Genomic DNA, 27284 nt, shown 5'->3' on the forward strand with positions numbered 1-27284 from the left:
ACGTGTTGTTTTCTCATTTTTCCATTTACTGGAATAAACACATGAAAACAGAATACTTAGCCCTCTAACAATTACTCTCTGATTAGTGGTTTGCAGAACACTATGTAATTTTAGGATTTTCTGGCAAGAACACAAAGAATGATGGATTACCATGATGTGGCCCAAAGGGAAGCTTAGTACCCTGTCTTGTCTCTGCCACAGGCTGGCTCTGTGTTTACAATCTCACGGAGAACTGGACCAGACAGTGCTGTATGAGCTCTTCTACAGTAGACCAGCAATCCTCAGAGAGGGTGCTCCAAGGTCAAAAAATATGTGCCTTGAAATTCCCACCCACCCACTCCCAAATAACAAGCAGTATAAGGCTTTAAATCATCAGAAAAGCAATATATTTATTATCATTCCTCAAGCTGATTTTTCTTCGATTAGTAACAACTCTCCATAGGGAGACAAACCAGCACAGACTTCTAGAAGCCCCATCAGCTCTAACCTACTGTGATCTGTACCGGAAGTACGTAGCTAATGCTATATCGTTTTCCCTCTAATCCAGTTCTCCTGATCTATTGAAACACTAGAATAATAGTATGGTTAACAGGCATTGATTGCGTGGAGTTCATTTTACTGTAGCAAAAATAACAATTTTCAAACAATTGGAACATAACATACTTCAAGAATACTCAAGAGGAACTAGTAGTTACTGAGCTTTTACTAAATACTGTGTGCCAGCATTTTCCATACATTAAATCATTTAATCCTTAGAACAACCACAGGAAGTAAAACCCAGAGCAGCTAAATAACGTGGTTCAAGGTTGCACAGCCAGAAAGCGGTGAGCACAGATGTCAAACCCAGGACCACCTTTCAAATCCTTCTGCTTTGGGTTCAGCCATCAGGATAGCAACTAACCTATCCCAGACTCTTTTTGGGCCTTAGTCTCCTCAACTATCCAATGGGAACAGTCAATCTTTTTTTCTTTTTAAATAGATTTTTAAAAATACTTTTTTAAGATTTATTTATTTTTATTGCAAAGTCAGATATACAGAGGAGGAGAGACAGAGAGGAAAATCTTTCGTTCACTGATTCACTCCCCAAGTGACTGCAACGGCCGGAGCTGCACCGATCTGAAGTCAGGAGCCTGGAGCTTCATCACATGGTTACAGGGTCCCAAGGCTCTGGGCCGTCCTCGACTGCTTTCCCAGGTCACAAGCAGGAAGCTGGATGGGAAGCGGGGCTGCTGGGATTAAAATGTGCTCATATGGGATCCTGGCGTATTGAAGACGAGGACTTTAACCACACTGGACCCTGGGAAGTCGTTCTTAGCACAACTTCCCTCAGAGTTGTTTCCCTGGCTTAAATGAGGTGATAGATACCAAAGAGCCCTGGAAAGATACGCACACTGGGAACATCTGAAGTGACTAGATGTTGCTATTTTATAATTTACAAGGCACTTGATGTTCTTCCAGAGCTCCCCGTCATCCTTCCCCCCAAAAAACAGTATTCTGTAAAACTTTCCAGCTAGAATTTTGTTAAATAGGAAACACGTTCTCTTCACTGAGTAGATTATTCTCTGGGCTGTTAGGAGGCATAGCCACATGAAGCAGCTCCACTGCTTCTTTTAAAAGTCATGAAAAGGGCCCGGTACAATAGTCTAGCGGCTAAAGTCCTCCACTTGGACGCGCCGGGATCCCATATGGGCGCCGGTTCTAAACCCGGCAGCTCCACTTCCCATCCAGCTCCCTGCCTGTGGCCTGGGAAAGAAGTCAAGGACAGCCCAAAGCTTTGGGACCCTGCACCAGCATAAGAGACCTGGAAGAAGTTCCTGGCTTCAGCTTGGGATTGATGCAGCTCCAGCCATTGTGGTCACCTGGGGAGTGATCATCGGACTGAAGATCTTCCTCTCTGTCTCTCCTCCTCCCCATATATGTTTGGCTTTGCAATAAAAATAAATAAATCTTAAAAAAAAAAGTCATGAAAAAAACACAACAGAGTAGGTGAAATAACCAGAGTTACCTACATGGAGCAGATGACAGACTGGCTGAGACACAGACTCCTTAACTTCATCTTGAAACACCCCAGGGGAAACAGGCCAGAGGGATCATTTGAAACAACAAAACCCAAGGCCTTTTTCTTTAGGAAGTCTGTTCAGAAGGTCAGTAAGTACACTATACGGAGAGAGGAGATGGGTGCAAGCAGAAATGGAACCAGGGTGGTCACCTTCACTTTGCTTTGGGATGGGAATACCTAGGCCCCGATTCTGGAGGTGGGTAGAGGGCTCTACGCATATACTCCAGCTTTCCTGAGCTGACACTATCATCATCCTCACTGCCTGTGGCCACTGCCCCCTCCAGTTTGTGGCAAAGTAAGGCCGAAACAGCAGCAAAGCATTCTTGGATCCAGGCTTCAGTTGTGGACAAAGACATAAAGAACAAAAGTCCCTGTTCTTAGGAAGGCACAGCCCCTAGGCTAGAGCTCTCTTTGCAGTAAAGTCTGGCATAGGAATAGTTTCAACAACTTTTTCATCTAAAATTAATCAAAAGAATCGCCAGTCTATGGACTAGGGCACCATCTCAGTGCAGGGAGCCATATATGCAGTCCTGGTTTGTGCATGAAAAATTCAGTGGGGTTCTGTGCTGCTACTGTGGACCTCAGCTTACCCTGTCTGTAAAGCAGGCTCTGTCTACACCTGCAAGTTGCTATGAGAAGCCTGTAAAAAAACAGCTGAGATAGTACAAGGGAAGCAAATGGGCACTGAGCCTGCCACGTTCAGAGAGCCACATGGTTGAGACCTGAAATAACCCACTCTCTCTCTCCAGTTAGCCTTGGATTCACACATCGAATCCAGTGACTGAGAAAGGAGTGGCAGGCAATTGAAAGGTTGCCATTTTACTACTTTTCCAGTTTATTATTGGGCCAAATACAGCGATTTTGATTTATATAGAGGATTTGATTAAATACAGAGGATTTTGATTTATAATCCTTACACTTGTTCATTAAAATCTGTTAATTCAGTAGCTGCAACTTAGATTTCCCACAGCCTTACAAGGAACAGCCCAGCAGACATCTACCCCAAACTGTCAGGGTTTGTAAAAGAACACCAAACGGAACTTAAAATTGGACCAGCAGGGGGCAGTAGTGTGCTCCACAGAGGCCATGACCTTCAGCCTGATACCCTCTAAGAATGCTGAGCCTATGCTTCTGTCAGTGACCACAGGTGACTGGCAGCCTTTGCATGAGTGTCAGCCTTCTCTTGCCTCCTGACATCTGGTTCCTATGAGGTACGCAAGCTTGTGGATGTCAGGGTGTAATTCTCATGCATGCAGTGAGCATGTCTCAAGTCTTATTTTAACTCACTAATGTGGAAACTAGAAAGAGAATAACTAAGAAACTAGAATTAGGTTGCTAGTGGAAAAGGATTGCTGAAGTAAGATGTGCTAAAATAGACCTGGAATTGGTTAGCATACTAATGAATATGTAAGCTTTGGACTTATCGTCTCTGCTTTAAAAAAGTGCACCTGTAGGTTTTTTATATATGGATCTCTAACTTTCCAGAACCATAAGATATTTGAGCCCTAATCATTCCTGATGAATAAATCAAAGAAATTCCATTCTCCAAAAATGTGAGATGACTCTAAGATGTGCAAGAAAAAATCGTAACATACTTTAACAATGGTTACTCAATCATCTTTTTGTTCTAATGTTTTACATAATTTTCCACAGTATACATCCATTGAAAATGATCAGAACCTCTACATGACAAATGTCCAGAGCCAAACCAATACAGACTGGCACCTCTCTGCTCAGGGCACAGACCCGGTGCGGGCAAAGCAAGGACTTTAGCTGCTAGGGTACTACATCAGGCTTTTTTTTTTTTTTTTAATGTCTATTTTTACTACTTGAAAGGCAGAGAAACAGAGGGGAAAAAATAAATAAATAAATAACAATAAAAAAATAATTCTTCTTGGGCCTGGCACAGTAGCCTAGTGGTTAAAGTCCTCACCTTGCATACACTGGGATCCCATATGGGCAGGGGTTCGTGTCACGGCTACTACACTTCACTCGCAGCTCCCTGCCTGTGGCCTGGGAAAACAGCAGAGGACGGCCCAAAGTCTTGGGACCCTGCACTTTCATGGGAGACCTGGAATAAGTCCCTGGCTCCTGGTTTCAGACTGGCTCAGCTCTGGGACAGCAGATCTTTGTCTCTCCTCCTCTCTGTAAACCTGAGTTGTGACAAAAATAAGTAAATCTTTAAAAATAATAATAATAATTCGTCTATCCATTGGTTACTTCCCATATGTCCAACAGCCCAGGCTCAGCCAAACCAAATGCAGCAGACTCAAAGTCCATCCAGGTCTCCCACATGGGGTTGGGAACACAGGCACCTGAGCCATCACTGTTACCTTCAAGGACGCAGCAGCAGAAAGCTGGAAAAGGTAGCTCCGTAGCTGAGAGCAACTGCAGAAACATTTTCTCCTTTCTGTCAGCTTCTTTTTCAAGCCTATCCTCAAGCTGTTTCTCAAGGGGCTCACATCAGGGGTTAGGTATATTAGGAAAACCAACTCTGGGACAGTGTGAAGGAAGAACTGCTTGTTAAGTTTGGCCAGCAAGGGTCAGGAAGTAGGGTCATGTTAACATACAGTTTGGTGAGTGTTTGCGTCAGGCACAGGAGTAAGTCCTTACAGACAAAAGGAGCTGCACACAAGGAACCCATAGTCAATGGTGAAGGATGAGCAGGCACAGCATGTAACTTCAGAGCTGATCACTATAAAGGAAGTATGAACAATGTTTTAGAAGGTTAGAAAAGGGAATATACTAACTTGAGAGAGATCAAGGAAGGCTTGAAGAAGTGATAGTTGAGTTGGTCTTCCAAGATGAGGTATTTGGCAAAGAGACCAGAAAGAACAAAAACATAGTGCTTACATACATGTTTCAGAGAAGGGAAAGCAGTCTGGTGTAACCGGACTATGGGGTGTCAGAAGGAAAGCAGAACATGTTGGACAATTCTCCTGGCCAACCTTTGCAGCATGTTCCTGGGCCTGTGAATGCACTAAGGTGGATTTTGTCAACCAACAGACCTTGAAAAGATTTTTCTCAACCCTGAAACAACAAAACCAGCAAATTCTTAGAACTACTAGACCACTCAAGTAACATCCTCAAAACACTCTTCCCCACACTGGGGTCTCTAAGGTGACATCAAATGATCGTTCCCAATCCCAGGAGCTGATGTAGTTTCTCTCTCAACTACATAAAGAATATTAAAAATAAAAATTTTAAAAGTAGTGAACAAGCATCCTCCCAGGCTCTATCCCACCAGGCGACATGCTCAATCAAGTAGGACTGTTACATGCAGACGTAGAGAGATCGGGCAGGTAGCTGAGGCAGCAGATGAACAAAAGGCTTCTCTCTGTTCCCAATAAATTGGTCCTTGGGGACCCTAGCTTTGAAATTCTAATTGACACAAGGAGGAAAAGATTCATTAGGCTGTACACTCATTAAAATGCTCTGCTGCTCACCTCCAATTTATTCTTGGCACTTCATCAGGAGGAATTAAGTAAACCAACAGGCTGGGAGGTTGCTGACAACAGAGTGCAGCGTGCCTGATGCTGCTAGGGGTTCACAGGCGGTGGGCCTACTGTATTACTACAGATGTACAGCTGGCCTCTGAAGAACCGTCCATGCTGGCAGGACCTTCTGAGACCACTCACAGAAGGAAGCTCACCAAAACAGCCTGGAGAGGGCCTGAGGCTTGCTCAGGACCACCACTCTAATGACAGAGCTAGAATTTTAGAATCACTCAGCCTTCCTGCCTTCTATATCAGGATTATTTACTCTGTATCATCTCTAGACTTGTACAGACAAAATGCTTCATTCAATTGTCAACAAACACTTTTTATACCATCTGTGTGCTAAGATTCTATGAAATATTTCAGATAGTATTGACAGATTAGAAAAGTCCTCAAGTCTGAAGGCTGAGTAGACATAAGCTAGAGTGTTGTGAGAAACCAGTACGCACGGAGCCCAGAAATTTTTCTCCAGGAGTGCAAGGTGGACCCACTAGCATGGGATGAGTGAGGAAAAGACGTGAGGTTAAAGTCATGTTGATTAGGTTTGGGGTCACTTTCTCCACGACAATAAAGAATGCTGGACCTGGAATCAGGAATCTTTGTTGTAGATGTGTTTCTGCTACCAGTGTTAGTCATCATTCTGATAACATGTATTTGATATCTTTGGGGTATGGGTTACTGGATATGGGGATGCAAAAATGTGTGCAGAGTCTCCTCAAACATCTGTCAGTTTAAAGAGGCAAACAAACTTTATACACAACCCCTATAATCAATGGAGGAATTACCTATGCTAGGGGACTTCAACCTTGAGCTGTCCCATGTGGCTCTTGAGTTGGTCAGAAGATGGAAAGACAACTTTATAACAACTGGTTTGGCATTTTTTTTAGTTATAACATACTTTTCACACCATTAATCCACTGAATTAGAAAAATTATCTCCAGTTTAAAAACAAGGAAACTAAGAATCAGAGCTTGTTCATGGTTTCACAGTTTTTTTTTTTTTTAAAGATTTGTTCATTTTACTTAAAAGCCAGAGCTGTAGAGAGAGAGGGAGACACAAATCTTCCATCCACTGTTTCACTCCCCAGGAGGCCACAATGGCCAGGGGTGAGTCAGGTGTCCCTTCTGAGTCCCCCATCTGGATGTCAGGGGCCCAAGCATTTGGGCCATTATCTGCTGTCCCTACCAGGCCAACAGCAGCAAGGAGGAGCAGAAGCAGGAAGCAGTGTAACACGCACAAAAGGTACTGGTATTGCAGGCAATGGCTTTACCTACCATGCTACAACACCAGCCCTAATCTTTACACATTTTTTTAAGGTCTTGTTTTTACTGGAAAGGCAGATTTATAAAGAAAAGGAAAGAGAAAGATCTTCTGTCCACTGGTTCACTCCCCATGTGATCACAATGGCCAGAGCTGAACCAATCCAAAGCCAGGAGCCAGGAGCTTCTGGGCCTCCCATGCAGGTGCAGGGTGTCCCAAGACTTTGGGCCGTCCTCAACTGCTTTCCTAGGCTCTGTTTTGCAAATTTTATGTTTGCACGATGAATATCAGTTAAAGTTTCTTCCCACTCCAATATCCTAAAATTCCGTGATTTTATGGCAAAGAATTCTAGACAAAAATGTACACACACACACACACAAAAAGCCTCCTCTTATCCTATTGCCAAAACTACATCACCAGAAGCTGTCTCATCAGAAGTCCCTAGTGTGAACTGGGAAAGAAGTACCTGCCCCTTTACCAAGTGAAGACTGGGTAGGCTCCAAACTAGAGCCTCTCAGGGAGGACTCAAACCTCACGGGACTTATCAAGATGAAAGTTGTGGACTCCAGCCCCTGGCTCAGCCACAGAAAGGCAGATTTTCCTTCAGTTTTCCCCACAGAACGATCTCTGGAGGTAAAAATCATTTTCAAGTCAAGATTGAGTACAGACTATAGGACTTGCTCAAAGAGTTTTAGTACAAAATTCCTACTTAAGGAACATCTCCTCTCCAGCAAGGTCCCCGGAGAAGCCTCATCAAGCCTGAGACATACCGAACCCTTTCTCCCCTTCCCTGTACTTTAGAGCTACAAACACATGCATAGGTATGCATTTGAAATACTTTATTAAACTTTAAAAATGATATGGGCTTTTCACTAAGGATTTTGCTCCACAATAAAGACAGAAACATGGCCTCTCATTTGCTGCTTCAATTTCTGGACTTCACACCTGGGTTACAGAAGTTGGTCTGTGGGGGGCAGAGTGGAAATGGGAAAAGTTACAATCTAAAGGCAAGAAGATAGTCCCCCCCCAAATACAGGCTGCCAAAGGCCTATTCCTGAACCCTAATGAACATCTTACCCTCCTCAAAGGCTATGGCAAGAGGTACTCAGGAGGAAGCTCAGTTTTCAGGGTAGGAAGAATATGAGTTCAAACCCCAGTTCTTCCACAGCCTGAATGTGTGACCCCAGTGAATGCATGTACATTACTGGGCCTCACCGTTCCCCAGTGGAGCTATTAATAGCTGAATGAGTTACAAGGATTAAGGGAGACAGTCTATTTAAAGTACTGACTACAATATCTGGCACACAATACATGTTACTTCAACCTCAGACAGAAAAGCAAACTAGCAAAAGATTGAAATCACTTGGCAGGTAAGGAAAACTTAGGAACAAATCCCAGGGAACAGATTAGAGCCGTGAGCAGTTGACAATGGCAATGGGCTGATTTGGAGACTGTTGTGCCATTCTGAGTGTGTCTGGATCCTGTATGAGCCAAAGTCAATCAAACCTGAGTGCTTATAGATCATCTGTGTCTAAAACAAGTACGGGCTGTATTACTGACACATGCCACAGGGGAAGCAAGAAGGTTGCTGGCAGAGATGTTAAGAAAGCTGACACGCTTTCAGCTTCTCTCTTTGCCACTACCTGCACATGGGTACAACCGACCTTGACATAGAGACTAGATCCTGACCAGCCTTGAACCTGAGTGGGTGGCTTCATCTCTTCAGCCTCAGTTTTTCACTCTGTCCTACAAATAATTCTCAATGTGTCCACTCTATTATTGCTGCCTTCTTTCAGATACCACAGCCCAGAAAGGTGAAGCTAGTACTGAAAGGTATTTCAATTCACAGTCTGCTGCCAAAGGCTTTCTACTTTGCTGCACGCTCTCAGTGCTGAACGAGAAGACTTGATCAGACAGACCAAGGCATTTCTAGAATCAAAAACTGTACTTTCCAGAACGTCCTATATACTCTAGGCCTACACAAAGCCTGGTTTGTTGAACAGCCTTCTCTCATAAATGAAATCCTCAACACCAAGCAAAAGTTGGGATACAAATACAACTTGAGAGCCCAAAGAGTGTAGAAAGTGAGTAGGGACAGCTGCTTCTTCCATTTATTTACTCATTTATTTATCTATCTATCTATTTATTTTTAAGATGTATGCATTTTTATTGGAAAGGTAGATTTACAGAGAAGGAGAAGGAGAGAGAAAGAACTGGTTTCTATCCATTGATTCACTCCCCAGATGGCTCCAACAACCAGAACTGAGCTGATCCTAAGCCAGGAGCTTCTTCTGAGTCTCCCACTTGGGTGCTGCGTCCGAAAGCTTTGGGTCACCCTCCATTGCTTTCCTAGAAGTGGAGCAGCCAGGACACAAACTGGCACTCATATGGGGTTCCACCACTTGTAGGTGGAAGATTAGCCAATTGAGCCATCGTGCCAGCCCTGGGACAGCTGCGTCTTACACAAGTTGCTCTGGCAGCCTTCCTTCAGATTTCCCCCCAACAGAATTTTCCATAAATGATTATACAGGAAGACAAAGAGCCTAATTTTCTAACCTGCCAATTTCCCTTTGGTCAGATGTTTATCCCCAAAACTTGAAGCATAACGGTAACTGTTAGTGCTCCTGGACCTTCTGAGACTCCCTCCCAAGTCCCTGTTGCTGGAATTACCAACACTAATAACTCTTAGTATTTTTATAGTGCCTAATAGACTTTATATAGCACTTCATTAAAATATGCTTTTATCAAAGTAGGATGGGTAGACATTATTATTCCCTATTTATAGATGAAGATACCAGTGGCCACAAATAAATGCCCAGCAAGCGCAGGAATTATTCAGAACTATTCCTAACTCAATGTTACATACGAATTTTAAGTCATTTCTTTAATGGAATCACATCATCTACTTAAAGTTGCTGTCGTAACGGGCAACAGAGGTTCAGCCAGGCTCCCAATGGCATCCTAACTTCTCTCAGTGGGCACCTGTATCAGGCAAAACGTTCCTCAGAAGTCTGTGGAGGTTTGGCTCACCATGTGTCACCTGACTTCCCTCCACACCATCCAAATAAAATCCTATTTGAAGCTCATAAGCCTGACTATGCTTAGCCAGGGCAAGCAGGCTTCAGCCCACCCAGTGCTTTGAGTCTAGCTGTAGTCCTCTCTGCTGAAACAAGCACATTGTAAGCCATTTGCTTCCCCTACTATTTCTGAATTAGGCCTACTGAGGCTTTGGCGACTTCTCCAAAGATGACTACAGCAGAAAGAGCAAGCTGACAGCCTAATGGTCTAGTTGAGACTGAACATTTTGTTTTGGGCTGCTCGGTGACTCAATATTCAATCCCCATAGCAGGTATCTGTCCTAACATCTCACAGCTGAGTGCCTAGGCTCAAGTCCTGGCTTTGCTCCCAATGCTAGCTTCCTGCTACCATGAGCCTTGGAGGCAGCGGGGTGGTGAGTCTCTCCCATCCAAGCGGGAGACCTCTATGCAGTCCAGCCCCTGGTTTCAGCCTGGCCCACCTCAGCTGTTGTGAGCATTTGGGAAGTGAACTAGCAGGTGGGTCTCTTTGTAGCTCTCTTCCTGCCACTCGAATTATTTAAAAACCTCACTGTAAGGAACTAGAAAACATAAAGCTAAGTCCAAAGCAAGCAAAAGTTAGGAAATAATAGATTAATACAAGAATAAACAAAAAAGGAAAACAATTAAACCAAAGTTGGTTCTTTGAAAAGAGCAACAAAATTAAAAAAAAAATCTTTAGCAAGACTAACCAAGAAGACACAAATTAACCAAACCCAAGAACGAAAAGGAGATTATCAGTACTGATGCTAAAGGAAATGACAAGGATTATACTATGACTTTCAGCTAACAAATGAGACAACTTGAACATGGCCAAATTCCTAGAAAGACAAATGCAATAAAAACTGACTCAATTAGGAAATTCGAGTAGATTTATCATGTAACAAAAATAAATAAATAAAATAAAAAGCAAGTGACTACTACAAAAACTTTAAACAAAGCAAGCTTGGGCACACATGCCTTCTCTGGTGAATTCTACCAAATATCTAAAGAAACAGCAGGACTTCTTCAGAGCTTTTCCAGAAAATAAAGAACACTCATCTTTCGAGGCCACTATTACTCTAATATCAAAACCCAGACAAAAGGAAATCCCAAGACAACTATGGATCAATACACAGCAAATCAAATCCAATATACTGCAACTGAATGGGATTTAATTCTAGGAAGGTGAGGTTGGTTTAATATCGGAAAGTCAGTTAATGTAATGCCATGTTAGTAGAATAAAGGATAAAACTCATAGAATCAGCAAAATCTAACCCACACACAATAAAACCTCTCAAAACCAGGAAAAGAGAACTTCCTCAGCCTGGTAAAAAATCATCCACAAACAAAAAAATCCTACAGCTAATAACCATACTTAACTAACTCTTGGAATAAGGTAAGATTTCCACTCTCTCAACAATTCTATTCAACCTAAGAGGTCATAGGTTATAACTGGACAGAGATTTTTTTTTTCCAAAAAGGTATACCAGCTTACATCATTTCTCTACTAAGAACTCCAATGGGTCCTATTTCACGCAGAATAAAGCCCTATGGGACCTGGTCCCTGTTTGCCCTTTAATTTCTCTATATTCTACTCCCACTCCTGGCTCATTTCACCTGTAGAGACACAGCCAGCACACTCCTGTTTCACATGTGCTCAGCTCTAGGCCTGTAATGGTCTGCTCTGAGATCTACCCACAGATCAACACCTCAGTCCCTGCACATTCCTCTACACATTTTTCCCCCCTCAGAGGCCTTCTCTGACAACCCAATTTCTCACTATCCTTTTATCCTGTGTTTTCTTCAGATTTACTCACTTATCTGCTTTCTTAACACTAGAACATAAACTACAGGAAACAATTTTATTCACTATGATGTCTCAAACACTGGAAATTGCGGCTGGTATATGGCAGACACTCAATAACTATTCACTGAATGAATAATGAATGAATAGCTTCAAAAAGAAAAATTTATACAGGAGAGTAAATTAAAAAAGAAAACGACCAGCCTAAGAGGCTGAGAAGGATCAAGTAGTTTTTCTGGGTCACGGGAAGAGAGTCAATGAGGGCCAACCGCTTACTTCTCTGGAACCCCACCCCACCAAAAAAAAAAAACCACCCAGGTTTCCCAACCTCAATCTAGTTCTCCAGGACCCTCTCATGCTGGGTCAAGTGTTTATGGGTTCTCATGTTACAGATGCTTTCTTTGCCTTCTGGGTACAGGTCCCTGGACCTCTGCCTGCTGAAAGAGTCTGTCTATCTTTCAGCCTCTTAGCCCCATCAGAAGAGACCATCAGCTCTTACCTGCCCTGCTGAGCCCCTCAAATAACTGACTCTCCTTCCTTCCTGTCAAAAAGGGGAAGGGAAAGGGAAGAAGGAGGAAGGGGAGGGGAAAAATAGAGAAGGGGAGGAGATTTGGGTTTTAGGGAGATTAGTAGCCCAAGGAAACCCTGGCAATCCAGGGGCAAGGATGGCATTTGCAGTTAAATGGACCAGGATTCCAGTATCAGCTTTAAGCATTGCTGGTACCAGTCCTGGGGGGTAAGGGTTCAATGCTCTGAACTTCAACTTCCTCATGTACAGAAGAAATTCTGTCTGGGTTAAATGGGACCTGTAGCACAGTGAATTTCCCATGTGCTGGTTCCCCCCCGCCCCTTTTTTTAATCATCTATGGTCTTCTGAATTTCCCCATTCACACAGCCTTACTCCATCATCCCATCCTCACCAGCACTCATGACCACATTTTTTGCAGGATTAAGGTACAAATTTCCTTCAAGCTAACCAATGGGTTTGTTAAGTCACAGTAGAGATTGAAGTTGAGAGCTGTGAAATGTTAAAAAAGCTTTTGGGAGAACAGGCACAGATGCCAGGCCCCAAGAGACTCCCGATCAGACAGCAACTGGCATAAGCTAAGAAGAAGCCTACTTTGTGTTATTCACTGGCCATGATGCTAGACCTCCTTGTAGCAGCTACAATTTCCACCTTCTTTCCAGTACTATCAGGCTCCCTGTGCTAATCTTTTAGACATGGATTACAATGACCTGTAATTTACCTGTACTAAGAGTAAAAATAATATCCTAACTAAATGTCCAGTCAAAGCTTACCCAGGGTTTGTCTATTTGCCCACTCACCAGGGCTGAGTTTACTTCTTCCTTCAGGTTACCAGGCTCTCCAGCAGTTGCCTCTGGGAAATGGGCTCACCTATAACAGAGAGAAGTTGTCAGGGATCTTGCTCAGAATTGGGCAGTATGAAATACATTTTGTCCTATAAACAGACAGGTTATTAAGTATACTGTTTTAAGTAATGCTTAAGTTTTGCAAAAAAAACCCTAAGTACTACTGTCAACCTCCTCTTGGTTCAGATCCACATTATCTCTTGCCTGCCCTACTGTAATATTCCTTCAAATCCACTGGCATAATTCAGGACAGATTGTTGTACTGGTCCCTCCCCTGGTCTTGCCTCTTCCATCTTTTGTGAAACATCCCTTGCTCGTAGCTTTGTTTATACATGCCTACACCACAGGTGAGTAGCGCCACCATAACGAAGGCCTCTTCGTGTGTTCTATATAGAGTCCTTCCTACTGTCTTCAGATAACAAAAGCCTAGTACCAAAATCTCTGTTCCGATTCTGAGCCTCAGAGTGCTGCAAAATCCCTCCTGCCAATACACATATTTTGCGTGACTCAATATAATAATAAGTCAGGATGAGTGAGAGAGGCGACTTTCAACTAGGTCTCTAACAGCTCTTCCCGTCAGCCCCAAAACAATCAATACATACAGGAGTCGTCCATCTACTCAGTCCAGAAATATATCCTAGGGCAGCCTTTTTTTTCTTTTTTGTCTCCCCGCAAAAGCAGGAGCTGAATCAATCCAAAGTCAGGAGCCGAGAGCTTCTTCTGGCTCTCCCAAGCAAGTGTTGGGTCTCAAGGCTTTGGGCCACCCTACACTGCTTTTCCCGCACACAGGGGGGCGGGGGAGCTAAGATTCTCCTGTCTGGGTTTTCTCCTGATTCCAGTTTCTTGATAATGCACTCCGGGAGCAGCTGATGGCTCACATAACTGGGTGACTCACAAGGAGACTCAGACTGAATGCCCAGCTCCTAGTTTGACCTGGCCCAGCCCTGGCTAACGTGAACATTTGCAGAAATGCACTAGTAGATGGGAATTCTGTCAGTCCCTCTTGCTCTTTGCCTCTCAATTAAAATACAAAAACAGGGCCCGGTGCAGTGGCCTGGCGGCTAAAGTCCTCGCCTTGAAAGCCCCGGGATCCCATATGAGCGCTGGTTCTAATCCCGGTAGCTCCACTTCCCATCCAGCTCCCTGCTTGTGGCCTGGGAAAGCAGTTGAGGACGGCCCAGAGCTTTGGGACACTGCACCCGCGTGGGAGACCCGGAAGAGGTTCCTGGTTCCTGGCTCCAGATCAGTGCAGCACCGGCCGTTGTGGCTCACTTGGGGAGTGAAACATCGGATGGAAGATCTTCCTGTCTCTCCTCCTCTCTGTATATCTGACTTTGTAATAAAAATAAATAAATAAATCTTTTTTAAAAAATACAAAAACAAAAACAAGTCCCTGACTCTGGCGTTGCTGCATGCAGAGCTCTGAGGGAGGAGCTGTGGAAGAATACAGGGATGGATTTAGAATATTCTTACTTTCAGCTTCCTTGCAGTTCCTGGTAGGATTATATCTACTTCCTGCAAAGGACAACTAAGACCACTAGACAGTATCTAACAAGGTCCCTTTAGAACTCTTGAGATCCTACCACTCCACACTCTCTAGGTTTGATCTGTACACAATACACACATCTCTTACTAAGTAAGTAAAAAAACAATGAGTTAAGAGAAAACTGATGGGCCTGGTGCAATAGCCTAGTAACTAAAGCCTTGCCTTTCACGCACCAGGATCCTTGTGGGCATCAGTTTGTGTTCCAGCTGCTCAACTTTCCATCCACCTCCCAAAGAGTTGGGACCCTGCTCTCATGTGGGATACCTGGAAGAAACTCCTGGCTTTGGATCTGCTCAGCTCCAGCCATTGTGGCTGGAGATCTTTCTCTGTCTCTCCTTCTCTATATATAGCTGCCTTTCCAATAAAAATAATTAAATCCTTTAAAAATAAAGTCATAAAACCTAAAGACTAGTTCCAACTCTGACACAGATTCACTAAGTAACCCTGAATAAATCACTTCACCATCCAGGACCTTTGTTTCTGGATCTGTCAAGTAACAAGTGGTAAGAACTGTTCTTTTTTTTTTTTTTAAAGATTTATTCATTTTATTACAGCCAGATATACAGAGAGGAGGAGAGACAGAGAGGAAGATCTTCCGTCCGATGATTCACTCCCCAAGTGAGTGCAATGGTCGGTGCTGTGCTGATCCGAAGCCTGGAACCTGGAACCTCTTCCAGGTCTCCCACGCGGGTGCAGAGTCCCAATGCATTGGGCCGTCCTCAACTGCTTTCCCAGGCCACAAGCAGAGAGCTGGATGGGAAGTGGAGCTACCGGGATTAGAACCGGCGCCCATATGGGATCCAGGGGCATTCAAGGTGAGGACTTTAGCTGCTAGGCCACTGCACTGGGCCCAGAACTGTTCTTCTGAAGGATCTAACAAGACTGAGAAAAAAATGTTTAAATCCATGATTAGCTTGACAGGAAACAGTAAAGAAGGCGAGAGGGAATGACCTCTAAAAAATGGCAGGGGGGGCTCGGCAGCGTGGCCTAGTGGCTAAGGTCCTCGCCTTGATCCCATATGGCTGCTGGTTCTAATCCCGGCAGCTCCACTTCCTCTCTATCTCTCCTCCTCTCTATCTCTCCTCTCCTCTCTCCTCCTCCTCTCAGTATATCTGACTTTAATAAAAATAAAATAAATCTTTAAAAAAAAAAAATGGCAGGGGGTGCCTTTCCAGTGGTGAAAACCTCTCTACAGAAAGGACTCCTACAAAGGTCTCCTCCAGCAAAGAGAGACAGAGACGGCAGTTGGGGGGAGAGAGAGAGGGAAGGAAGGAGGGAGGGAGGAAACAAGCAGTGGGCTGGGGAGAGAGCTGTGTGGCAGCGAGCCAAGCTGCTTAGGACTCCCGCTTCCCCATGGAGTGCCTGGGATCAGGCTCAGTTCACTTCAGATCCAGCTTCCTGCTGGACCTGTCAGGCAGCACATGGTGGCCCAAAGTGCTTGGATTCCTGCCGTGGTCTGATACTCCTAGCTATGGCCTGGTCCAGCCTGGACCAAGATATTGTGGACATTTGTAAAACTTCAGTGAATCCGCCGACGGAAGCTCTTCCTCCCTCTCTGTCACGTCGCCTTTCAAATAAATACATTCTTGTAAGTAGGCTGCACAACTTTTTCAGTTAAAGGGATCTGTTCTAAGTGAAAGAACAGGGAAGAGTTGTGGTAGACACATCATCACTGTGTGCCTCCATCAGGACTGTCGGGCACCAATTGAGGCTAGAAAGAGCTCCAAAATTACATGTGCACAAATCCCAACAGGTGCCAAGCAGAGAGGAACTAAGAACTATTGTACATCACACATTGATCAGTGGAAATAACAGAAAGGCAGGATTGAGCAATTTAGTTCAGGCTCTAGAATCAGAAACACCAGTGTTTGAATCCCAGCTCTCATCACCAGCTTTATTACCTTAGGCAAGGTCCTTATCCTCTGTCTTGGTTTCCTATATTTCTTTAAAAAGTTCCCTTCTGGGGCCCAGCAAGGTAGCCTATTGGCTAAAGTCCTCTCCTTGAACATGCTGGGATCCCATATGGACACCGGTTCTAATCCTGGCAGCCTCACTTCCCATCAGCTCCCTGTTTGTAGCCTGGGAAAGCAGCTGAGGACGGCCCAAAGCCTTGGGACCCTGTACCTGCAAGGGAGATCCAGAAGAGACTTTGGGCTTTGGCTTCAGATCAGCGCAGCTCTGGCCATTGTGACCACTTGTTGAGTGAATCAACAGATGGTAGATCTTCCTCTCTGTCTCTCGTTCTCTCTGTATATCTGACTTTCCAATAAAAGTAAAATAAATCTTAGAGATAAAGAAAGAATTGGGACTACACTCTCCTATTTTATACTTGGTTTTGCATGCCAGGAGCAAAGATGGGGCAGATATGAGATCCAAGTGCACCATTAAGTTGTAAGTAGGACTTTCTGTATCAAGCACTTCCAAGATGCTATCACACTGCTGTTAAATCAACAGCATAAACACCAAGAGAGGGGCTTCCATAAAAATGGTTGTCACACCCTAAAGGTTGAGAGGTTACTAAGCTAACAGACAAGAAGTCAGAAGAGGTGCCTGCACTGAATTGAAACACCTGATCAAACACCTTACAGGAAATATAATTACGTGGACAATTTTCCTTTTTTTTTTTTTTTTTTTTTTTTTTTTTTTTTTTTTATATATATATAATCCATTTTATTGTATTGTTGACAATCTTTACATAGTTAACTATAGTTGAAGGAAAATCAAGAAAGAGAAGGAAAAAAAAAAAAAGGTTCAGGGGGATAGGGAGGTGGGCAATGCTATTATGTCCATATTGTTTCCATCATGTATCTGAGGTAAAAGGGGGTATTGAGGGAGAAGCCCCACCCGGTTTCCCGCCCACCCCAAGTCCCATATGTGGGGCATGCTCTGAGATATGTGCTCAAGTGGAGTTAATAGTTCTCCAGTTATGAGTCACTGCCAGTTTCGCTCGATGAGGTGGTCCACTGATTGATATGGTCCATCATGAAGTCTCCATTTGTCCCATATTTCGCTGCCAACATATAGCTGAAATGAATGATTGTCCTGTTCTGTCTTCTGTCTTTTCTTGGTTAGAGTTCTGAGTCCAGCAGTTCAAGTGGGGAGATCTCCAAAGATACTTTGAGGTATTCCCAGACCAGATTCTTGTATGTTCTAGCAAGCACAGGGCCCGGCACAGTCCATCACCCTGATCAGCTGGTGGTTGCAATTGCTGTGTTGGTTCTATTTTCGGTCCCGAGTTGCACTGGAACCAATGGGTGTTGCAGTCCAGTCTGGTTCGGCCCTTACATCAACCAGTGGGAGCTGCAGCCTAGTCGGGGCGACCCACAATAACCCCCACCAAGCCTGCCCCCTACCCTGGTTTGCCAATTTGTGTAGCAGAAGACCAGTCTGTCCCCCATCCCATTTGGCTCTGGTACTTGTCAATGGGTATTAAAGCTTAGTTCTATCTAATCGACTCAACCATCCAGCCCTCACAGATGTTGTTGAGTGCCTCTGTCCAGCCATCCCAGCCCCCGTCCTAGTTTTCATGCCCTCCCACGGGAATAGTGACCCAAGAAGGGGGAACCCACTTTTTCCCTCCCAGGTCTCTCTGTCCCGGTTTATGCACTCTTTAGGTGGTCCTGTGATTTGACTCGACAGAATTAGTCCCCAGTGCCAGCTTCTGCCAGCTGATGCTGTGGCCCTGATCTTGTCCACATGCAGCGCACAGGTGTTGTAGCCTTGCTTAGTCGTGTCTGTCTCTATCCCAGCCAACACTCTCCAGTGGGAGTGGTTGTCCAGCGAGGGGACCAGCCCCTTAACCCCCCCGCCAGCTCTGCCCCTCCCTTCCTGGATCTCACGTGTGCTGGATGGGTGTTGCATTCATATCCAGTACAGGCAACCACGCCCTGGCGTTCCAGAATGTGTACTGGTTTTGTCGCAACCAAACCCGGCCCATTCCACACTCTGTTCTGGTGATCGGATTTGCCAGAGGATGACATGAACTGATTCAGCCTGGCCTGCTCCTGACCCATGCCGAATGCATGCCAGTGGGAAACTTTCCATGGCCTATTCTGGGCTGTTTCCAATCATGCTTCTCGCGCTTACCTGCAGGGACTGTGTCCTGCCAGAGGAGTTGCCCAGGCTCCTCCATCAGAACCCCTCCCAATGCCAGATTTTGCGCTTGCCAGGGGGTTCTTGAGCCAACCCTACTCAGTTCACCTCCTGTCCTAGCAGGAACAGTGGCTTTTCCTGGCTGGCTTTCACCCCATTCTGACTCTTGTTGTTGGATGTTTCAGCCCAGCCATGGCTCGTCCATACCCACATACAGCTCACACATGGCTCAGAAGGGGATTGAGACCCAGCCTAGTCAGTCCCACATCTACCCTGTTTCTCCATAACACCAGATGGTGCTGGGATCTGAACCGGCCTGGTGCATCCAATCCCAGCCCACACTAGTGCCTCGGGTGACTGCAACTGTTTCCTAGATAGAACGCAGCCCCCATTCCAGCACATACACCCCTTGGTGGGAACCTCGTCCCAGCTGTGGCTTCCCAGATTGGGACCGTTCCTAGCTGTAAATCACGCACCTGCACGTGGTTGCTCCGAGGACCATTAGGTGCCAGCCTGCTACACAAGCCGGAGCTTATCTTTTACTTGATAGGTGTTCAAAGCTCAGCATTATTAAGGGATTGGAAGTTCTTCAAAGGAAGAGTTACTGGCATTGGGAATCTTTAGGATTGACTCAGATCCCAGAAACAGTGGGGTCACTCTAGAGCTATCTCAGCAGCGATTCAGATGTCCAATACCCCAGAGCTCCCCGGCCAGGCGGCCAGCAGGCTCAGCCTGGCGCCAAATGGCGCACTGGCCACCCGGGCCCAGCCCGCCATGAGCCATGGGCACATGGCGGACTGGGTTCGGGATCCGAGCTAGACGTCCTCTCCCGCAGCCCTCGGCTCGCCTCTGGCAGCCGGAAGTTAAATCCTGCAGGCCCGAGGTTGCGCCCCTCCCCAATCCCGTTCACCCACCACCCAATGAGGGTGTTGGGTGGGTCCCGGACATGCCCAGTCACGGAGGCCTCCCCCCTCGGCGTACTCACCCCAGAAGGAAGCAGGCCGCACCCAGGCATGTCCGGGCCCAGCCCGCCATGAGCCATGGGCACATGGCGGACTGGGTTCGGGATCCGAGCTAGACGTCCTCTCCCGCAGCCCTCGGCTCGCCTCTGGCAGCCGGAAGTTAAATCCTGCAGGCCCGAGGTTGCGCCCCTCCCCAATCCCGTTCACCCACCACCCAATGAGGGTGTTGGGTGGGTCCCGGACATGCCCAGTCACGGAGGCCTCCCCCCTCGGCGTACTCACCCCAGAAGGAAGCAGGCCGCACCCAGGCATGTCCGGGCCCAGCCCGCCATGAGCCATGGGCACATGGCGGACTGGGTTCGGGATCCGAGCTAGACGTCCTCTCCCGCAGCCCTCGGCTCGCCTCTGGCAGCCGGAAGTTAAATCCTGCAGGCCCGAGGTTGCGCCCCTCCCCAATCCCGTTCACCCACCACCCAATGAGGGTGTTGGGTGGGTCCCGGACATGCCCAGTCACGGAGGCCTCCCCCCTCGGCGTACTCACCCCAGAAGGAAGCAGGCCGCACCCAGGCATGTCCGGGCCCAGCCCGCCATGAGCCATGGGCACATGGCGGACTGGGTTCGGGATCCGAGCTAGACGTCCTCTCCCGCAGCCCTCGGCTCGCCTCTGGCAGCCGGAAGTTAAATCCTGCAGGCCCGAGGTTGCGCCCCTCCCCAATCCCGTTCACCCACCACCCAATGAGGGTGTTGGGTGGGTCCCGGACATGCCCAGTCACGGAGGCCTCCCCCCTCGGCGTACTCACCCCAGAAGGAAGCAGGCCGCACCCAGGCATGTCCGGGCCCAGCCCGCCATGAGCCATGGGCACATGGCGGACTGGGTTCGGGATCCGAGCTAGACGTCCTCTCCCGCAGCCCTCGGCTCGCCTCTGGCAGCCGGAAGTTAAATCCTGCAGGCCCGAGGTTGCGCCCCTCCCCAATCCCGTTCACCCACCACCCAATGAGGGTGTTGGGTGGGTCCCGGACATGCCCAGTCACGGAGGCCTCCCCCCTCGGCGTACTCACCCCAGAAGGAAGCAGGCCGCACCCAGGCATGTCCGGGCCCAGCCCGCCATGAGCCATGGGCACATGGCGGACTGGGTTCGGGATCCGAGCTAGACGTCCTCTCCCGCAGCCCTCGGCTCGCCTCTGGCAGCCGGAAGTTAAATCCTGCAGGCCCGAGGTTGCGCCCCTCCCCAATCCCGTTCACCCACCACCCAATGAGGGTGTTGGGTGGGTCCCGGACATGCCCAGTCACGGAGGCCTCCCCCCTCGGCGTACTCACCCCAGAAGGAAGCAGGCCGCACCCAGGCATGTCCGGGCCCAGCCCGCCATGAGCCATGGGCACATGGCGGACTGGGTTCGGGATCCGAGCTAGACGTCCTCTCCCGCAGCCCTCGGCTCGCCTCTGGCAGCCGGAAGTTAAATCCTGCAGGCCCGAGGTTGCGCCCCTCCCCAATCCCGTTCACCCACCACCCAATGAGGGTGTTGGGTGGGTCCCGGACATGCCCAGTCACGGAGGCCTCCCCCCTCGGCGTACTCACCCCAGAAGGAAGCAGGCCGCACCCAGGCATGTCCGGGCCCAGCCCGCCATGAGCCATGGGCACATGGCGGACTGGGTTCGGGATCCGAGCTAGACGTCCTCTCCCGCAGCCCTCGGCTCGCCTCTGGCAGCCGGAAGTTAAATCCTGCAGGCCCGAGGTTGCGCCCCTCCCCAATCCCGTTCACCCACCACCCAATGAGGGTGTTGGGTGGGTCCCGGACATGCCCAGTCACGGAGGCCTCCCCCCTCGGCGTACTCACCCCAGAAGGAAGCAGGCCGCACCCAGGCATGTCCGGGCCCAGCCCGCCATGAGCCATGGGCACATGGCGGACTGGGTTCGGGATCCGAGCTAGACGTCCTCTCCCGCAGCCCTCGGCTCGCCTCTGGCAGCCGGAAGTTAAATCCTGCAGGCCCGAGGTTGCGCCCCTCCCCAATCCCGTTCACCCACCACCCAATGAGGGTGTTGGGTGGGTCCCGGACATGCCCAGTCACGGAGGCCTCCCCCCTCGGCGTACTCACCCCAGAAGGAAGCAGGCCGCACCCAGGCATGTCCGGGCCCAGCCCGCCATGAGCCATGGGCACATGGCGGACTGGGTTCGGGATCCGAGCTAGACGTCCTCTCCCGCAGCCCTCGGCTCGCCTCTGGCAGCCGGAAGTTAAATCCTGCAGGCCCGAGGTTGCGCCCCTCCCCAATCCCGTTCACCCACCACCCAATGAGGGTGTTGGGTGGGTCCCGGACATGCCCAGTCACGGAGGCCTCCCCCCTCGGCGTACTCACCCCAGAAGGAAGCAGGCCGCACCCAGGCATGTCCGGGCCCAGCCCGCCATGAGCCATGGGCACATGGCGGACTGGGTTCGGGATCCGAGCTAGACGTCCTCTCCCGCAGCCCTCGGCTCGCCTCTGGCAGCCGGAAGTTAAATCCTGCAGGCCCGAGGTTGCGCCCCTCCCCAATCCCGTTCACCCACCACCCAATGAGGGTGTTGGGTGGGTCCCGGACATGCCCAGTCACGGAGGCCTCCCCCCTCGGCGTACTCACCCCAGAAGGAAGCAGGCCGCACCCAGGCATGTCCGGGCCCAGCCCGCCATGAGCCATGGGCACATGGCGGACTGGGTTCGGGATCCGAGCTAGACGTCCTCTCCCGCAGCCCTCGGCTCGCCTCTGGCAGCCGGAAGTTAAATCCTGCAGGCCCGAGGTTGCGCCCCTCCCCAATCCCGTTCACCCACCACCCAATGAGGGTGTTGGGTGGGTCCCGGACATGCCCAGTCACGGAGGCCTCCCCCCTCGGCGTACTCACCCCAGAAGGAAGCAGGCCGCACCCAGGCATGTCCGGGCCCAGCCCGCCATGAGCCATGGGCACATGGCGGACTGGGTTCGGGATCCGAGCTAGACGTCCTCTCCCGCAGCCCTCGGCTCGCCTCTGGCAGCCGGAAGTTAAATCCTGCAGGCCCGAGGTTGCGCCCCTCCCCAATCCCGTTCACCCACCACCCAATGAGGGTGTTGGGTGGGTCCCGGACATGCCCAGTCACGGAGGCCTCCCCCCTCGGCGTACTCACCCCAGAAGGAAGCAGGCCGCACCCAGGCATGTCCGGGCCCAGCCCGCCATGAGCCATGGGCACATGGCGGACTGGGTTCGGGATCCGAGCTAGACGTCCTCTCCCGCAGCCCTCGGCTCGCCTCTGGCAGCCGGAAGTTAAATCCTGCAGGCCCGAGGTTGCGCCCCTCCCCAATCCCGTTCACCCACCACCCAATGAGGGTGTTGGGTGGGTCCCGGACATGCCCAGTCACGGAGGCCTCCCCCCTCGGCGTACTCACCCCAGAAGGAAGCAGGCCGCACCCAGGTATGTCCGGGCCCAGCCCGCCATGAGCCATGGGCACATGGCGGACTGGGTTCGGGATCCGAGCTAGACGTCCTCTCCCGCAGCCCTCGGCTCGCCTCTGGCAGCCGGAAGTTAAATCCTGCAGGCCCGAGGTTGCGCCCCTCCCCAATCCCGTTCACCCACCACCCAATGAGGGTGTTGGGTGGGTCCCGGACATGCCCAGTCATGGAGGCCTCCCCCCTCGGCGTACTCACCCCAGAAGGAAGCAGGCCGCACCCAGGCATGTCCGGGCCCAGCCCGCCATGAGCCATGGGCACATGGCGGACTGGGTTCGGGATCCGAGCTAGACGTCCTCTCCCGCAGCCCTCGGCTCGCCTCTCGTGGACAATTTTCAATTATTATTATTTGATATAGACAAAATTGCTCTATCCAATGGTTCACTCTTTAAATGCCCCAAAGCCAGAAGTGGGCCAGGCTGAAGTAGTTCTACATGGGGGGCAGGAATGCAAGTACTGGAGCCACCCCCTCCCAGGATGCACGCTGTCAACGAGCTGACATTGGAGCCCAGGCACTGTGACACACCCTCCTTTGCGAGACACAGTATGTACTGTATCCTGTGTGCACATATTCTTTATTTTGAAAAGCACTTTTACTACAGCCCAGGTGATGCAAGTTAGTCTAGAGATGTGATTCTCCCCTTGGGCTAAAAAATTGGGGGGCATTCCATCTGAAAAATAACAGATCAAGGTTGTAGAAGAATATGGAAACCAGGAACCTATGACAAGAGAAACAAAGATTTCGGACAAAAGAAATCATTTCCTACATGCATAAAACACATAAAAAGAAAAAAAAGCATCTCCCTATAGTCACTGCTGTTTAGCCTCAACAGTCTCCAGAGCCTGCAAGAAGGCTGCTTGAAAGGAGACATCTTGTGGGTGATGAATCTGGGTTCTGTAAGGTCTCTGGGGTGGCAACCAAAACAGGAGCCACAGGAGATAAAACAGCCTAACAGCTCCAGGCACTTCCCAGGCAGGACTGACTCACCAGTGGGCTTGACTAGAATTCACTTCTGCTAGTCAGCACTCAGCTCTCAAATGCCCACATGCAGTAACACACAGCAAGCTCTTGTCCCAAGAGCCAAGCCTGCCAACAGATTTACTAGTTCAATCCGGCTGTCCCTGACCTCTTGGCCATGATCTTACAGTGAGGCCCTCCTTTTCCCAGCTCTCACCGAACAACCTTGGTCTTGTAATCCCACCAGATTTTTCCCACTCACAAGGATAAGTGATCTTGCCTCTTGTAACTACAGTAATAAACCAAGTGCATATTTTGCTGTGGGGGTTAAAAAGATGACCCCCATAGCAATAAAAAGGCAATCAAGTCACAAAATGGCTCAGTAAAACTTCCTCCTGTTCCCTAAAAATGACCAGCACATCTCAGAAGACAGCCTTGGAGAGCAGCTGTTTACAGACAGGACAGGAGCCTAAACCACGTCCATGTATATGATAACATAATGTATGTCATGCCTGGAGGAGGGTCCACAGAATACAACACACACAAGACAACAATCTTGCCTCTGCATTTTCTGGGCAGCTAACAGTATTCCTCCTTTCTCAGCTGAAGCCATCTCCAGTCTTCCCCTCCTCTTTCCTTAGAAGAACCAACCCAGCAGGAATTATCAAGGGAGGCACAAGTAATTACTGTTTTCTTTTCTCCATGCTAATGAGACAGTTGCATGGTTCCCCTCCCCCATCTAAACTGCAAGTGAGAATCTAAGGCTTTAAAAGGGTAAACAAAACGCTTAAGCCAAGTAGAGACTCTACGGAAGATGACTTTCCGACTCTAATGAGACCAGAACTAGAAACAGCCTTACCGTTTTACGGAAATGGAGCTCCAGAGCAGGCAGTAGAATCTACAAAATGAAGACACACATCAGTGGCAGGACCAGAACCAGTCTCCTTACTCCCAGCTCAGCGTTTCCAACATCATCCAGAACTCCCACAGTACAGAATTGGAGGTATCCTCAATGTACAGCAGAAATTGCAAGTTGCAAGTTCACAAACCAGTTCTTTGAACTTTTTTTTTTTTTTTTTTTTGAGAATATGGCGGGGCTGACCCTGGGTGTAGTGAGTTAGTGAGTTAAGATACTATCTATGTGCCAATATCCCATGTGGGTGCTGATTTGAGTCCCCGCTGCTCCATTTCTGACTCAGTTCCCTGTTACTGCATCTGGTAAAGCAGCAGAGGATGGCCCCCATCTTTATGCCCTTCTGCCAGGTGGGAGACCAGGAAGAAGCTCCTGGCTCCCAGCTTTAAATATACATTTTTAAAATACTTACTTATTTCTATTGGAAAGGCAGATTTACAGAGGAGAAAGAACTTTCATCTGCTGGTTCCCTCCCCAAATGATTGCAAAGGCCAGAAATGAGCTGATCTGATCCAGAGCCAGAAGCTTCTTCCAGGTCTCCCATGCAAGTGTAGGGTCCCAAAGCTTTGGGCCATCCTCTACTACCTTCCTAGGCCACAAGATGGAAGTGGAGCAGTTGGGACATGAACTGACACCCATGTAGGATCCTGGCACTTGTAAGAGGAGGATTAGCCAATTGAGCCATAGTGCTGGGCCCCTAGCTTTAAATTTTCATTTAAAGGAGAGGAAAAAAAAAAAAAAACAGCTTTCTGTGGATGTGGACTCAGCTCAAGAACACAGTTCTTGGGCAAAAGAACCTGAAACACAATGCCAACTTCACCCCAATATCAACACCACATGTGATTTTAATTTGATTAGGTAAAAAGAACAACCCGTGAATTTTAGTTGAGATTCATCTAAGACACTACATACAAAGGTGGACTCTGGAGTCAACCTGAAGAATGAACTTCAGGGGGCTGAGATGGTGGTGCAGGTTAAGGAGCCATATACAGTGCTCGCACCCCATACGGCACCAGTTCAATTCCTAGCCACTCCATTTCCAATTGAGCTCCTTACTAACACACAAAACCAACAGAAGAAAACCCCAATATTTGGGTCTCTACACTCACGTGGAGACCTAGTTAGAGTTCCCAGTTCCTGGCTTTGGTGTGGTCCAGCCCTGGCTGTTGCAGTCATTTGGGGGAGTGAATTAGCAGAAGGAAGAGATCTTTCTTTCTAACTTAGCCTTTCACATAACTTTTTTTTAAATTCACTTCAGGTTTGGTGAATACAGAAACTCTTCAGTAGACGCCCCAGCACCTCACCTTCCTGGCCTAAACTAGATGAAGATCTTGATCTCAGTATTGTGGCATCAAAGGGAAAGCTGCTGCATGCGACACTGGTATTTCACATGGGTGTCAGCTGGATTCCCAGCTGCTCCACTTCCAGCTCCCTGCTAATGCTCTGGGAAAAGCAGCAGAAAACCGTCCAAGTGCTTGGGCCCTTGCCATCCACACTGGAGACTCAGAACAAGCTCCTAGCCGCTGGTTGCTGTCTTCAGCCTGGCCTAACCCCAGACCAGTCACCCTGGAAGTAAGCCAGCAGATGAAGGTCTCTCTGCCTCTCCCTCCTACTTTCCATAACTCTTTCAAATAAAGAATATTCAAACACACACACACATGGTGTTGAGCTCAACACCATGGATATCAGCAGCTATTTATGAAGAGTCCAAGGAAAATGAGAAGAAGTGTAAGAAGCTACAGCCCAGAGCCATATAAGGCTTGTCTGCCTAGCCACAGGTGAGGGAAAGGACAGAAAATCTCTGTGGAAAGCAGCCAGCCACGCTACAAAGAAAATGGTTCAAGGCTTGTTTTTTTTTTTTTTTTTTAAAGATTTATTTATTTTTTATTGCAAAGTCAGACATAGGTGGAGAGACAAAGAGGAAGATCTTCCGTCCATGGATTCACTCTCCAGGTAGCCACAATAGCCGGAGATGAGCCAATCCAAAGCCAGGAATCCGGAAGCCTCTTTCGGGTCTCCCACATGGGTGAACGGTCCCAAGGCTTTGGGCTTTCCCAGGCCACAAGCAAGGAGCTGGATGGAAAGCAGGGCCGCGAGGATTAGAACCAGTGCCCATATAGGATGCCGGCGTGTTCAAGGCAAGGACATCAGGCGCTAGGCTACCACACCGGGCCCAATGGTTCAAGTTTTTCAGCTGGAATAATGACTAGCATCTAACAAGGATTGTTTTTTTCAACCAAAGATTGGCTCCTGTTGGTCTGCAAAGTCTGAGGTTTTGTCTTACCCATTCTACATTTCGGGAAGGATTGAGAAAT

At 48.3% G+C, this 27284-nt stretch overlaps 1 protein-coding gene across 3 annotated transcripts in view; it reads right to left on the minus strand.

The window, feature by feature from the left end:
• The window catches only part of RALY (RALY heterogeneous nuclear ribonucleoprotein), a 79752-nt gene that overhangs the window by 25525 nt on the left and 26943 nt on the right, over positions 1–27284 (minus strand). For 2 of the 3 annotated variants that reach the window (XM_058679762.1, XM_058679759.1), the window contains exons 2-3: positions 24916–24954; positions 13000–13072 (exon numbers count right to left, since the gene is read on the minus strand). The gene's annotated coding sequence lies outside the window, so the exon portion shown is untranslated. The remainder of the gene's footprint in view (positions 1–12999; positions 13073–24915; positions 24955–27284) is intronic. The other variant, XM_058679760.1, reaches the window with a different exon arrangement.

Source organism: Ochotona princeps, chromosome 22 (genome assembly GCF_030435755.1).
Source record: "Ochotona princeps isolate mOchPri1 chromosome 22, mOchPri1.hap1, whole genome shotgun sequence".
Lineage (NCBI taxonomy): Eukaryota > Metazoa > Chordata > Mammalia > Lagomorpha > Ochotonidae > Ochotona > Ochotona princeps.